Genomic DNA, 12327 nt, shown 5'->3' with positions numbered 1-12327 from the left:
GACCGTAGGGGTGGGCTGTGATGCGGTAGGTACGTGGCACGGTGTACCGAATACCCGTTAGGTATCTCGGGAACCCTGTTCACATCGTTCGAGGCCGTATGGGAAACCCCGGCCGGACTCCCTGCGGATGGAACCTGAATAGGCGATAAACCTGGACTAGAGGCTTAAGTGTTTAGGTAGGTCGTGGTCTACACCCACGTCGGCTTTCGCTTGAAGTCTGCCGAGCACATGTCGTGTGCAGACGCTAAGTGGTGGAAACATGTATGAAGAAGTACACCCCTGCAGGGTTATCATAATCTATTCGAATAGCCGCGTCCGCGGTAAAGGACTACTTGGTTGCCTATACAGTTCATAGACAAGTAAATGGAAACTGTTAAAAGCCTCAAGATAAGTGTGAGTGCCGAGGATGGCTCTTCCGTAGGAAGACGGAGGTGGATCCTCGGTAGTGTATTGAAGTGGTGAGTAGTGGACTCGTGTGCGCAAAACCATTTCAAGTTGGATTATCGTAGGATAGCCTAGCCAAGAGTCAAAGCTGGCTTGCTGCAATAACTCCACCAACCCTTCTTGATACGATGCATGTATGTAGGATCTGATGTAAGTCTTGCTGAGTACCTTTGTACCCATGTTGCTATAATCTACATTTTTACAGAAGACGCTGCAACCCCTTCTGATGGGTTCTATGTAGACGTTGACATCAACGAGTAGGCTAAAGACCCAGGTGGTGACCCTGAGCTTGTGAAGGACCACGTAGTATAGCTAGGCCTTCCAAGCCTCTTCTATTTTACTAGTTGTCTGTACTCAGACAAGTTACTTCCGCTGCTGGTTTGTATGACTGTATGACTTGTATGTTGGGTCGTGAGACCCGTACCTTTGTGTATGTTATGTATGGCTCACTGAGCCTTAAATAAAGTACTTGTGTCGTAGAGTCATGTTGTGATGCTTCGTTGTATTTGCACATATCGAGCATATTGTGTGTATGATTGAAATGCTTGGTATGTGTGGGATCTGACTATCTAGTTGTTTATCTTTAGTAGCCTCTCTTACCGGGAAATGTCTCCTAGTGTTACCGCTGAGCCATGGTAGCTTGCTACTGCTCTGGAACACTTAGGCTGGCCGGCATGTGTCCTTCTTCGTTCCTGTGTCTGTCCCTTCGGGGAAATGTCACGCTTTGAGTACCGGAGTCCTGTTAGCCCGCTACAGCCCGGTTTACCGGAGTCCTGCTAGCCCAGTGCTACAGCCCGGACCCACTTGCTGATGACCGACACGTTCGAAGCTGGGTCATGGATGCCTGTCCCTGTAAGTCTGTGCCACTTTGGGTTTACGACTAGTCATGTCAGCCCGGGCTCTTTATCATATGGATGCTAGCGACACTATAATATACGTGAGCCAAAAGGCGCAAACGGTCCCGGGAAAAGGTAAGACGACACCCGTGGAAATACCGTGCGTGAGGCCGCAAAGTGATATCAGGTGTTACCAGCTAGATCGATGTGACATCGAGTCGGGGTCCTGACAAGTACATAGACAAACAAAGTGTCACTAGTATGCCTCTACTTGACTAGCTCGTTGATCAAAGATGGTTATGTTTCCTAACCATGAACAATGAGTTGTTATTTGATTAATGGGATCACATCATTAAGTGAATGATCTGATTGACATGACCCATTCCATTAGCTTAGCACCCGATCGTTTAGTATGTTGCTATTGCTTTCTTCATGACTTATACATGTTCCTATGACTATGAGATTATGCAACTCCCGTTTGCCGGAGGAACACTTTGTGTGCTACCAAATGTCACAACGTAACTGGGTGATTATAAAGGAGCTCTACAGGTGTCTCCAAAGGTACATGTTGGGTTGGCGTATTTCGAGATTAGGATTTGTCACTCCGATTGTCGAAGAGATATCTCTGGGCATTCTCGGTAATGCACATCACTTAAGCCTTGCAAGCATTGCAACTAATGAGTTAGTTGCGGGATGATGTATTACAAAACGAGTAAAGAGACTTGCCGGTAATGAGATTGAACTAGGTATTGGAATACCGATGATCGAATCTCGGGCAAGTAACATACCGATGACAAAGGGAACAATATGAGCATCCAGGTTCCGCTATTGGTTATTGACCGGAGATGTGTCTCTGTCATGTCTACATTGTTCTCGAACCCGTAGGGTCCGCACGCTTAAGGTTACGATGACAGTTATATTATGAGTTTATGCATTTTGATGTACCGAAGTTTGTTCGGAGTCCCGGATGTGATCACGGACATGAAGAGGAGTCTCGAAATGGTCGAGACATAAAGATTGATATATTGGAAGCCTATGTTTGGATATCGGAAGTGTTCCGGGTGAAATCGGGATTTTACCGGAGTACCGGGAGGTTACCGGAACCCCCCGGGAGCTATATGGGCCATAGTGGGCCTTAGTGGAAAAGAGAAGGGGCTGCCCAAAGTGGGCCGCGCGCCCCTCCTTTCCCTTGGTCCGAGTAGGACAAGGAGAGGGGGCCGGCCACCCTCTCTCTTTTCCCCCCTCCGCGAATCCTATTCCAACTAGGATTGGGGGGGAATCCTACTCCCAGAGGGAGTAGGACTCTCTTGGCGCGCCTCTCCTAGGCCGGCCGCACCCCCCCCTTGGTCCTTTATATACTGAGGCAGGTGAACCCCAGAGACACAAGTTGATCCACATGATCTTATTCTTAGCCGTGTGCGGCGCCCCCAGCCACCATAGTCCTCGATAATATTGTAGCGGTGCTTAGGCGAAGCCCTGCCACAGTAGTACATCAAGAGTGTCACCACGCCATCATGCTGACGGAACTCTTCCCCGACACTTTGCTGGATCGGAGTCCGGGGATCGTCATCGAGCTGAACGTGTGCTAAAACTCGGAGGTGCCGTAGTTTTGGTGCTTGATCGGTCGGGCCGTGAAGACGTGCGACTACATCAACCAAACGCTTCCGTTGTCGATCTACAAGGGTACGTAGATCACACTCTCCCCTCGTTGCTATGCATCACCATGATCTTGCGTGTGCGTAGGAATTTTTTTGAAATTACTACGTTCCCCAATAGTGGCATCCGAGCCTAGGTTTTATATGTTGATGTTATATGCACGAGTAGAACACAAGTGAGTTGTGGGCGATATAAGTCATACTGCTTACCAGCATGTCATACTTTGGTTCGGCGGTATTGTTGGACGAAGCGGCCCGGACCGACATTACACGTACGCTTACGCGAGACCGGTTCTCCCGACGTGCTTTGCACATAGGTGGCTTGCGGGTGACAGTTTCTCCAACTTTAGTTGAATCGAGTGTGGCTACGCCCGGTCCTTGTGAAGGTTAAAACAGCACCAACTTGACAAACTATCGTTGTGGTTTTGATGCGTAGGTAAGATTGGTTCTTGCTTAAGCCCGTAGCAGCCATGTAAACAACAAAGTAGAGGACGACTAACTTGTTTTTGCAGGGCATGTTGTGATGTGATATGGTCAAGACATGATGCTGATTTTTATTGTATGAGATGATCATGTTTTGTAACCAAGTTATCGGCAACTGGCAGGAGCCATATGGTTGTCGCTTTATTGTATGCAATGCAATCGCGATGTAATGCTTTACTTTATCACTAAGCGGTAGCGATAGTCATGGAAGCACAAGCTTGGCGAGACGACAACGATGCTACGATGGAGATCAAGGTGTCACGCCGGTGACGATGGTGATCACGACGGTGCTTCGGAGATGGAGATCACAAGCACAAGATGATGATGGCCATATCATATCACTTTTTTTGATTGCATGTGATGTTTATCTTTTATGCATCTTATCTTGCTTTGATTGACGGTAGCATTATAAGATGATCTCTCACTAATTATCAAGAAGTGTTCTCCCTGAGTATGCACCGTTGCGAAAGTTCTTCGTGGTGAGACACCACGTGATGATCGGGTGTGATAGGCTCTACGTTCAAATACAACGGGTGCAAAACAGCTGCACACGCGGAATACTCAGGTTAAACTTGACGAGCCAAGCATATACAGATATGGCCTCGGAACACGGAGACCGAAAGGTCGAGCGTGAATCATATAGTAGATATGATCAACATAGTGATGTTCACCAATGAAACAACTCCATCTCACGTGATGATCGGACATGGTTTAGTTGATTTGGATCACGTAATCACTTAGAGGATTAGATGGATGTCTATCTAAGTGGGAGTTCTTTAAGTAAATTAACTGAACTTAAATTTATCATGAAACTTAGTACCTGATAATTATCTTGCTTGTTTATGCTTGTTTGTAGATAGATGGCTCGTGCTGTTGTTCCGTTGAATTTTAATGCGTTCCTTGAGAAAGCAAAGTTGAAAGATGATGGTAGCAATTACATAGACTGGGTCTGTAACTTGAGGATTATCCTCATTGCTGCACAGAAGAATTACGTCCTGCAAGCACCGCTGGGTGCCAGGCCTGCTGCTGGAGCAACGCCGGATGTTATGAACGTCTGGCAGAGCAAAGTTGATGACTACTCAATAGTTCAGTGTGCCATGCTTTATGGCTTAGAATCGGGTCTTCAACAATGTTTTGAACGTCATGGAGCATATGAGATGTTTCAGGAGTTGTAGTTAACATTTCAAGCAAATGCCCGAATTGAGAGATATGAAGTCTCCAATAAGTTCTATAGCTGCAAGATGGAGGAGAACAGTTCTGTTAGTGAGCATATACTCAAAATGTCTGGGTATAATAATCACTTGATTCAATTGGGAGTTAATCTTCCAGATGATTGCGTCATTGACAGAATTCTCCAATCACTGCCACCAAGCTACAAGAGCTTCGTGATGAACTATAATATGCAAGGGATGAATAAGACTATTCCCGAGCTCTTCGCAATGCTGAAAGCTGCGGAGGTAGAAATCAAGAAGGAGCATCAAGTGTTGATGGTCAAGAAGACCACTAGTTTCAAGAAAAAGGGCAAAGGGAAGAAGAAGGGGAACTTCAAAAAGAACGGCAAGCAAGTTGCTACTCAAGAGAAGAAACCCAGACCTGGACCTAAGCCTGAAACTGAGTGCTTCTACTGCAAGCAGACTGGTCACTGGAAGCGGAACTGCCCCAAGTATTTGGCGGATAAGAAGGATGGCAAGGTGAACAAAGGTATATATGATGTGTACCTTACTAATGCTCGTAGTAGCACCTGGGTATTTGATACTGGTTCTGTTGCTAATATTTGCAACTCGAAACAGGGACTACGGATTAAGCGAAGATTGGCTAAGGACGAGGTGACAATGCGCGTGGGAAACGGTTCCAAAGTCGAAGTGATCGCAGTCGGCACGCTACCTCTACATCTACCTTCGGGATTAATATTAGACCTAAATAATTGTTATTTGGTGCCGGCGTTAAGCATGAACATTATATCTGGATCTTGTTTGATGCGAGACGGTTATTCATTTAAATCTGAGAATAATGGTTGTTCTATTTATATGAGTAATATCTTTTATGGTCATGCACCCTTAAATGAGTGGTCTATTTTTATTAAATCTCGATAGTAGTGACACGCATATTCATAGTGTTAAAGCCAAAAAATGCAGAGTTGATAATGATAGTGCAACTTATTTGTGGCACTGCCGTTTAGGTCATATCGGTGTAAAGCGCATGAAGAAACTCCATACTGATGGACTTTTGGAACCACTTGATTATGAATCACTTGGTACTTGCGAACCGTGCCTCATGGGCAAGATGACTAAAACACCGTTCTCTGGTACTATGGAGAGAGCAACAAATTTTTTGGAAATCATACATACAGATGTATGTGGCCCGATGAATATTGAGGCTCATGGCGGATATCGTTATTTTCTCACCTTCACAGATGACTTAAGCAGATATGGGTATATCTATTTAATGAAACATAAGTCTGAAACGTTTGAAAAGTTCAAAGAATTTCAGAGTGAAGTTGAAAATCATCGTAACAAGAAAATAAAATTTCTACGATCTGATCGTGGAGGAGAATATTTGAGTTACGAGTTTGGTGTACATTTGAAACAATGCGGAATAGTTTCGCAACTCACGCCACCCGGAACACCACAACGCAATGGTGTGTCCGAACGTCGTAATCGTACTTTACTAGATATGGTGCAATCTATGATGTCTCTTACTGATTTACCGCTATCGTTTTGGGGATACGCTCTAGAGACGGCTGCATTCACGTTAAATAGGGCACCATCAAAATCCGTTGAGACGACGCCTTATGAACTGTGGTTTGGCAAGAAACCAAAGTTGTCATTTTTGAAAGTTTGGGGCTGCGATGCTTATGTGAAAAAGCTTCAACCTGATAAGCTCGAACCCAAATCGGAGAAATGTGTCTTCATAGGATATCCAAAGGAGACTATTGGATACACCTTCTATCACAGATTCGAAGGTAAGACTTTTGTTGCTAAGTTCGGAAACTTTCTAGAGAAGGAGTTTCTCTCAAAAGAAGTGAGTGGGAGGAAAGTAGAACTTGACGAGGTAACTGTACCTGCTCCCTTATTGGAAAGTAGTGCATCACAGAAAACTGTTTCTGTGACACCTGCACCAGTGAGTGAGGAAGCTAATGATGATGATCATGAAACTTCAGAACAAGATACTACTGAACCTCGTAGATCAACCAGAGTAAGATCCGCGCCAGAGTGGTATGGTAATCCTGTTCTACAAGTCATGCTACTAGATCATGATGAACCTATGAACTATGAAGAAGCGATGGTGAGCCCAGATTCCGCAAAATGGCTTGAAGCCATGAAATCTGAGATGGGATCCATGTATGAGAACAAAGTGTGGACTTTGGTTGACTTGCCCGATGATCGGCAAGCAATTGAGAATAAATGGATCTTCAAGAAGAAGACTGAAGCTGACGGTAATATTACTGTCTACAAAGCTCGACTTGTCGCAAAAGGTTTTCGGCAAGTTCAACGGATTGACTACGATGAGACCTTCTCACCCGTAGCGATGCTTAAGTCTGTCCGAATCATGTTAGCAATTGCCGCATTTTATGATTATGAAATATGGCAGATGGATGTCAAAACTGCATTCCTGAATGGATTTCTGGAAGAAGAGTTGTATATGATGCAACCAGAAGGTTTTGTCGATCCAAAGGGAGCTAACAAAGTGTGCAAGCTCCAGCGATCCATTTATGGACTGGTGAAAGCCTCTCGGAGTTGGAATAAACGTTTTGATAGTGTGATCAAAGCATTTGGTTTTTTACAGACTTTTGGAGAAGCCTGTATTTACAAGAAAGTGAGTGGGAGCTCTGTAGCATTTCTGATATTATATGTGGATGACATATTACTAATTGGAAATGATGTAGAATTTCTGGATAGCATAAAGGGATACTTGAATAAGAGTTTTTCAATGAAAGACCTCAGTGAAGCTGCTTACATATTAGGCATTAAAATCTATGGAGATAGATCAAGACGCTTAATTGGACTTTCACAAACCACATACCTTGACAAAGTTTTGAAGAAGTTCAAAATGGATCAAGCAAAGAAAGGGTTCTTGCCTATGTTACAAGGTGTGAAGTTGAGTAAGACTCAATGCCCGACCACTGCAGAAGATAGAGAGAATATGAAAGATGTTCCCTATGCTTCAGCCATAGGCTCTATCATGTATGCAATGCTGTGTACCAGACCTGATGTGTGCCTTGCTATAAGTCTAGCAGGGAGGTACCAAAGTAATCCAGGAGTGGATCACTGACAGCGGTCAAGAACATCCTGAAATACCTGAAAAGGACTAAGGATATGTTTCTCATATATGGAGGTGACAAAGAGCTCATCGTAAAAGGTTACGTTGATGCAAGCTTTGACACTGATCCGGACGATTGTAAATCGCAAACCGGATACGTGTTTACATTAAACGGTGGAGCTGTCAGTTGGTGCAGTTCTAAACAAAGCGTTGTAGCGGGATCTACATGTGAAACGGAGTACATAGCTGCTTCAGAAGCAGCAAATGAAGGAGTCTGGATGAAGGAGTTCATATCCGATCTAGGTGTCATAACTAGTGCATCGGGTCCAATGAAAATCTTTTGTGACAATACTGGTGCAATTGCCTTGGCAAAGGAATCTACATTTCACAAGAGAACCAAGCACATCAAGAGACGCTTCAATTCCATCCGGGATCTAGTCCAGGTGAGAGACATAGAGATTTGCAAGATACATACGGATCTGAATGTTGCAGACCCATTGAGTAAGCCTCTTCCACGAGCAAAACATGATCAGCACCAAGGCTCCATGGGTGTTAGAATCGTTACTGTGTAATCTAGATTATTGACTCTAGTGCAAGTGGGTGACTGAAGGAAATATGTCCTAGAGGAAATAATAAAGTTATTATTTATTTACTTATATCATGATAAATGTTTATTATTCATGCTAGAATTGTATTAACCGGAAACATAATACATGTGTGAATACATAGACAAACAAAGTGTCACTAGTATGCCTCTACTTGACTAGCTCGTTAATCAAAGATGGTTATGTTTCCTAACCATGAACAATGAGTTGTTATTTGATTAACGGGATCACATCATTAAGTGAATGATCTGATTGACATGACCCATTCCATTAGCTTAGCACCCGATCATTTAGTATGTTGCTATTGCTTTCTTCATGACTTATACATGTTCCTATGACTATGAGATTATGCAACTCCCGTTTGCCGGAGGAACACTTTGTGTGCTACCAAACGTCACAACGTAACTGGGTGATTATAAAGGAGCTCTACAGGTGTCTCCAAAGGTACATGTTGGGTTGGCGTATTTCAAGATTAGGATTTGTCACTCCGATTGTCGAAGAGGTATCTCTGGGCCCTCTCGGTAGTGCACATCACTTAAGCCTTGCAAGCATTGCAACTAATGAGTTAGTTGCGGGATGATGTATTACAGAATGAGTAAAGAGACTTGCCGGTAACGAGATTGAACTAGGTATTGGAATACCGACGATCGAATCTCGGGCAAGTAACATACCGATGACAAAGGGAACAATGTATGTTGTTATGCGGTCTGACCGATAAAGATCTTCGTAGAATATGTAGGAGCCAATATGAGCATCCAGGTTCCACTATTGGTTATTGACTGGAGACGTGTCTCGGTCATGTCTACATTGTTCTCGAACCCGTAGGGTCCGCACGCTTAAGGTTACGATGACAGTTATATTATGAGTTTATGCATTTTGATGTACCGAAGTTTGTTCGGAGTCCCGGATGTGATCACGGACATGATGAGGAGTCTCGAAATGGTCGAGACATAAAGATTGATATATTGGAAGCCTATGTTTGGATATCGGAAGTGTTCCGGGTGAAATCAGGATTTTACCGGAGTACCGGGAGGTTACCGGAACCCCCCGGGAGCTATATGGGCCATAGTGGGCCTTAGTGGAAAAGAGAAGGGGCTGCCCAAAGTGGGCCGCGCGCCCCTCCCCTCCCTTGGTCCGAATAGGACAAGGAGAGGGGGCCGGCCACCCTCTCTCTTTTCCCCCCTCCACGAATCCTATTCCAACTAGGATTGGGGGGGGGATCCTACTCCTATAGGGAGTAGGACTCTCCTGGCGCGCCTCTCCTAGGCCAGCCGCACCCCCCCTTGGTCCTTTATATACTGAGGCAGGGGAACCCCAGAGACACAAGTTGATCCACGTGATCTTATTCTTAGCCGTGTGCGGCGCCCCCAGCCACCATAGTCCTCGATAATATTGTAGCGGTGCTTAGGCGAAGCCCTGCCACAGTAGTACATCAAGATCGTCACCACGCCGTCGTGCTGACAAAACTCTTCCTCGACACTTTGCTGGATCGGAGTCCGGGGATCGTCATCGAGCTGAACGTATGCTAAAACTCGGAGGTGTCGTAGTTTCGGTGCTTGATCGGTCGGGCCGTGAAGACGTACGACTACATCAACCAAACGCTTCCGTTGTCGATCTACAAGGGTACGTAGATCACACTCTCCCCTCATTGCTATGCATCACCATGATCTTGCGTGTGCGTAGGAATTTTTTTGAAATTACTATGTTCCCCAACACCCCGAGCATTGCCGGGGGTCGGTTAGGTGCAGCGAGAAGAAATGGCGCAGAAGGGCCACGGAGGCGGCGATGCCCACCATGGCCTCGTAGACAAAGGCAAAGATGGCAAGAAGGGCGACAGATTGGGGATCTAGGTGCAGCATATGAATCTGGTAATGGGAAAGCACGGCATTGAAGAAGGCGAAGAAGGGAGGGACCAGGCCGGTCCATAGGGCGTCGATGAAGAAATGGAACTCGGTGTTTTTTCTATCGACAGAAGTTCAGGACGCAGGCCAGACCACCGTTCATCCCCATTTGTTGAAGATTGTGGCAAGCGCGGGGCGGACCTTGTCCATGGCCTCCCGATTGAGCACCCGTGATCGGCCGACGGCGGGCTTGACGGCAGGAGGCGGGCTGGCTGAGGACAGGGGCTTCTTCCCTTTCTCCGTTCGGTTTGGCACCATGGCAATGGAGAGGACTGAGCTCAGGTCGGTTTGGGAGAGGAAGCTGAGGTTCGAAGAAGTGGAGGACTTGGGGAGTGCATTGCCATCAATGGGGAAATAACTGTGTAGGACGCAGTGGCTGCCTAGCCAAGCGGATATCAAGGCTGCGTGGGGAAGCGGGGCCGCCCATGTCCAATCGATAACCACGCGTCGAGCGGGGCTGCATGCAATTGGGGCCCTCAGCGCTCCACACTTTCCCTTTGGCTCGGGGGCTACTGTCGGTGTCCTGGGAATGGGGGTCCCCAGACTTGCCTGCCTGCGGCCCGCGGCGTGGCTCCACCAGCGGCCCTGTACGACCCATCTTAACCAGCAAACACTCAAGATCCTTGCGAGGGGCCAAGCCTCATGAGGTGGACGACACATGACCTCCTCGGGGGCAACTTTACTAGGCTGGCTCATGAGGGGCGGAGAGATCAAGGCAAGGGACACCTCGCGAGGTTTCTTTGATGCAAGTCGTGATGACTAGAGCCAGGCAAGCTCCAGCGCGCGCAGCGTCCTCGTTTCCTCTTTGGTGCTAGAGAGGCAAGCGCGAGTGAGGAGTCCCGAGGCATCAGGCAAATGTTTCCATATCGGTGCAACGAGACCAAGACCAGCAGGACGGCAGGACGGAGGTCACCGTGGAGCCCAAGATAGCGTCACCACCAGAGTCTTTGGCAGGCGAAGACTACTTTTGTCAGGATAACTTGTACTAGTTGTCTCCCTTCGAATTTGGCCATTGTTGGATCCCTTCCCGCTTGATATTTGGGGAGAGGAAAAGGGCCTCTATAAATAGGACTAGCCACCACCATAGGGGGACGATCCAGATCATCCTCAACCACTCAAGCTCACCAAGCACAAGAACAACTCTCCTCAGGAGGTTGTTCTTCCCTTGTAACTATTCATCCTCAGCCCAAGAGGCAATCCACCACACCACACTGGAGTAGGGTATTACACCACATCGGTGGCCCAGACCAGTATAAATCTTGTGTCTTCTTGTTCTTTGGGTTCGTCGAGCTAGGCATTGCGAGTGTTGTGAGAGGGAGCTAGATGGAGGAGAGATCTTCGTGCACACCCAAGTGTTCGAACCTCAAGGGTTTTGCCGGAACCAGAAATCCGACAACTAGTTCCGATTATGCCAGGATGAAGAAGCCCTGCCTATCTTCTCATCAGAAGGAGCAGTTGAAGGATGGTTACATTACTCCCCACCAGACCAAACTAACTTCATCTCAGAAGGACTGACATATCTCCATCTTTTTGCTGTGATGCGCAAGTACAATGTTGTTCTAGGATTCTTTCCGATGAGTTCCATTTTTTAAAAGTGTGCTCTAAATGGACTATCAATTCATAGTACAATTTGCTTTATACTAATCACTTTTTTTGTATTTGTGCAAACAGGGGTGCTCAGCTTGATTTCAATGGGAACTGCACAAAATGTTTATGAATACATCGAATCATTCATTTCCACCGCAAGAAAGGAGGTTCCGATAAGTTCAAGGTGTTGCAACATATAATGGTGAAATCATACAAGCTATGCACGAATTTGGTTGATTTTGGTGGAACTACACAAAAAGAATAGCTGGTTTATTTAGCACGAGGTGCCATCATGTCAATGTCTGAACTGATGGCAAACCCTACCCATTCCACAATTGTAGGCATTTGATATTTTGGAATGGGAAAACCTTGTCAAAGTTTTCTCATTGTCGGGGGTTGGGTGCGACATATGCCAATGGAAGGCTCATCATGGTGGGAGTGAGTAGAACGTCGCCGGTGCCTGGAAGCGGGATAAGGCATACACACGAACGCCGGTGCACTTTACCTAGGTTCGGGGCTCTCCTAGGAGATAACACCCCTAGTCCTGCTCTGCGGG

The sequence above is a fragment of the Triticum dicoccoides genome, chromosome 3A (genome assembly GCF_002162155.2).
Source record: "Triticum dicoccoides isolate Atlit2015 ecotype Zavitan chromosome 3A, WEW_v2.0, whole genome shotgun sequence".
NCBI classification, from domain to species: Eukaryota; Viridiplantae; Streptophyta; class Magnoliopsida; order Poales; family Poaceae; genus Triticum; species Triticum dicoccoides.
This window is presented reverse-complemented; position numbering follows the sequence as displayed.